This window comes from Cebus imitator, unplaced genomic scaffold, assembly GCF_001604975.1.
Source record: "Cebus imitator isolate Cc_AM_T3 unplaced genomic scaffold, Cebus_imitator-1.0 Scaffold38, whole genome shotgun sequence".
In the NCBI taxonomy this organism is placed as follows: Eukaryota; Metazoa; Chordata; class Mammalia; order Primates; family Cebidae; genus Cebus; species Cebus imitator.
In genome coordinates, this window is record NW_016107353.1 from 1,974,804 (window position 1) to 1,978,367 (window position 3,564).

The following is a 3,564-nucleotide window of genomic DNA, read 5'->3' on the forward strand; positions in this document are numbered from 1 at the left end:
GGCGACCTGCTCCTCCTTCCTGCTTTCCTTTTCCTTCCCGGATTGGCCAACCTCTAGCTGATGCCGGAGGGAGGAGAAGGAAAGGGCGGTCTTCTGTGGGGCCACTTGGTCCAGAGCAGGAGGAGCTGGCATGAGAGGGACGGGGAGAGGATCTACCACCAAGGACAGCAGGCCTGGGATTCTTCCTTCCCTGCACCTCCCCTTCCCCACCCTGCACCCATCCAGACCTGGATCCTGTGGAAATCACAGGAAAACAACCTGTTCCTAAGCAAACATCACAAGAAGCAGGTGCCAGAGAGCGTCCATGGATAACTGGGGCTTACAGAGGGAAGGGAAGACAATCTCAGAGGAACAGAAGAGGTGCTCCTAGATCTAGACCCAGCCTAGAGAACCTGCTGGCTACATCCCAGATAAGGAAAAGAGACGGGCTGAAAAGGGAGGCAGGGAGGCAGTCAGACAGGGACACTGCTGTTCCCACGCCTGCCCTGCAGCAGCCTTGAAGAAAGACTGGGCATGGAGGCTATGTCAAGGAGGAACAGAATGCCCTGGGAGGGGGACAGAGAGGGGGAAAGGGAAAGGGAAGCAGCACAGGTGTCAGCCAGGACAGAAGCCGACCTCGGTAAGTGACACCTGAGTAACAGGGGAGCCTGCCTACACCTGTCAGAGTGTACGAGCAACTATTCTGCAGCTGCAACTTCTGGCTAGGCCTGGGAATGGGACCAGCCGCACAATTTGCAGGACCCCTTGTGCAAAACTTAAGGATTTCCAGACAGCAACAGCAGAGCATTAAACCAAGCATGTGGGGCATAGGTTGCATCCCCATGAAGCCCCCCAGCCTGGGAATAACAATCCCGCTCTACTTGTCCAGGGACTGAAGGGATGGAGGTTGGCTGGTTGCATGTGTGGCTGACTAGTAATAGGAGGCAGAACACGACAAGTCTCCCCGTTCCTCTCCTGTACTCTACTTCCCCCTCTTTCTTGGCCTCAAATGCCCAGAAACTTGGCTGCTTCTGCTCTCGCCCTGCTGGGTCTAGTGGTTGGCACCTCCCCCCTATTGTGCCCGGTTTCTGTTTGCCCATGGGCAGCCCAGCAGGAGGAAGCACCACAGCTGAAAGCCACTAGGGGGTTGGGTTTACCTTATCACTCAAATCTGCCTTCAAGACTGGCAGACGAAGCACCCTGTTCCTACCCAGCAGGCTCTCCAGGGCCCTGAGTTCCTCCCTACGTCCAGCCTAACATCACTATGTCATCCAAAGTCTTTCCTCCCAAGAAAGAGGCAAGGGAACAAAAGGGCTCCTAGCTAGGGGCGGGAGGGGATAAAGTCAGCACTTCCTTCTTGGTGACAGTCTCCCTCTTTTTTTTCAATCACGTGGGCATTTGTGAGTACATACACAGAGAGATAGTATCAGCTGAGAAAAGCCAGTGCATCCACCACCTCCTCCAAGCCCAGGATTCTTGTCCACACCCCCCTGTACAAAACTGTCATAAGAAGGTGGCAGAGTCACAGAGCGCACATGGTTTGGAGGGTGAAGGGGTGAGGGACCTGAAGGGGAAGTTGAGGGAATGGGGGCAACAGAAATCTAAATGCAAAAGGTTGGTTCTCTTTCTTTCTGGATTTTAATTTTCCTCTCAAATGACAGCCTTGTCTTCTTAATGAGTGAAGTGTTCTCCCCCTAGCTCTCTGCACCCAACCCCGTCGGGTTGTGTCTCACCCTACATCTCACCACACCAGGCTCTGTATATAAAGGGATAAAACCAAGAAAGTAAAAGGAGCACTGCCATGCCAGTCTCCTGTGGCTCTGTCCCCTCTGCCTTCCTTCCATGGCCCCATTCTAGAAAATCGGTCCACAAGAGAGGCCCACGCTGCCTCTGCCCAGAGCTACGGAGCCCCTCTCCGGAGACAATGGCTCAGAGAGAGGGAGAAAGGGTAGCAGCTGAAGCTCTGTGTTCAGGGTGGCCACACAAAACCATTGTCTTGACATCAGCACAGACAATGGTTTGTATCTCTGGCTTCTGCGCCAAGTAGTTCACTCCCTTAGACTAAGACAATTCTAAACATTTCCCTCTAGTAAATAGTAATGATACTGGAATCTGCCCCAAGCTGAGAATTTGTATCTGGTAACAAAAGCCCTCTTGAGCTGATGGAATGGGTATGTCCAGTGCTTCCTTTTCTGCTCCAGAGTCACCCAGACAAACATAGACCAGACAGATAACCACTTACTCACCGGCTCTTCTTTGCTGTTCCCTCTGCTGCCTTTAGCCCTGACTCCTTTCACACTCAGGAACAGGGAGAAGGTTTTCCTTTAATATTCGCCAGGTCCCTGATGGGTAGCAATCATTAACAGCCACACATGCTGGCTGGCCTTAACCCCTTCAGTGCTGGGTTGCCCCAGCTGGTGCGGGCTGATGGACAGCCCTGTCCCCTCCACTCTGCCCTGAGAAAGTAGCAACTCCCACCTTGATGCCATCCACCTGAGTAATGCCACCACCTCCCATGTGGGGAAGGAGAGCCCTCTAGTCCCACCCAGGCGGCCCCGCCTGATTGGAGCACACTCGCAACCTGAGGCTCTTGGCTCTGGCACGATTCCCAATCGGATGAGCCCACATTATGAAATATTTGCCTGGCGGGCCAATAGAGGAGCTGGGATCTGGGGGAGGGATGATATTTTTATTTATTCCTGGAGGAAGGAGAGCAGACAAAGATAGCCCCAGCATCCCTAGCCCTGGGATGGGAAGTGGTGGGAAGGTGGTCTTCCAACCCACAGAACTGCCTCTAAGTGCTCTGTCCAGGTAGAATGAACTAATCCTTGAAGCTTTCTAAGCAATTTGAGCCTCTGGCTGTTCAGCTAGAGGGTTGGTTTGTTTTTTTACTTTAATATCTCTCTGTCCCACTCAGAAGTTTAGAGAGCAGAACTAGGAATTATAATAGAAATTAAGAGGAGAAACACATCATCAGGCAAAGAATTGCTTCTATCTGCATAAACTAGGCAACCACAGGTATTGCTTACAGTTCGAAGTTCAGAAATTATTTTTGCATCTTTGGAGGATGCAGATGAAAGTTGAGCAAGAACAAGAAGAGATAAATCCCCTCTTTATCACTTTAAAAACAGGCAGCCGATCTGGGGGAAATCTAAAAGTATCTACAAGTAGGACACATGCAAATCTATGCAGATGCATGCAAATGAGCAGTGCCAGGCTTGTGAGAGAAAGTCCTTGCCAGGATTTTCCTGGTTTGAGGAAGAAATCAGGTAGTCTCTAAACCCCATATCAAAGCATCTCAATAGAGCATAAGGAACTCAATAAGCCTATATTTATTGAGCATTTACTCCATATAAAATAGAGTGCCTTTAGGCCAAGTGTGGTGGCTCATGACTGTAATCCCAGCACTTTAGGAGGCTGAGGTGGGCAGATCACTTGAGGTTGGGAGTTCAAGACCAGCCTGACCAACAAGGAGAAACTCTGTCTCTACTAAAAATAAAAAATTAGCCAGGTGTGGTAGCGCATGCCTGTAATCCCAGCTACTCAGGAGGCTGAGGCAGGAGAATCGCTGGAACCTGGGAGGAG

The 3,564-nt window shown here is 51.1% G+C and overlaps 1 protein-coding gene across 21 annotated transcripts in view; it reads right to left on the reverse strand.

The window, feature by feature from the left end:
- Window positions 1–3,564, reverse strand: part of PLEKHA6 (pleckstrin homology domain containing A6) — a 163,919-nt gene that overhangs the window by 70,587 nt on the left and 89,768 nt on the right. The window contains exon 1 of one of the 21 annotated variants that reach the window (XM_017525395.2): window positions 2,226–2,493. The exons of the other annotated variants lie outside the window; for them this stretch is intronic. The gene's annotated coding sequence lies outside the window, so the exon portion shown is untranslated. Of the gene's footprint in view, window positions 1–2,225; window positions 2,494–3,564 lie in introns of those variants that run through there. 21 annotated transcript variants of the gene reach the window in all.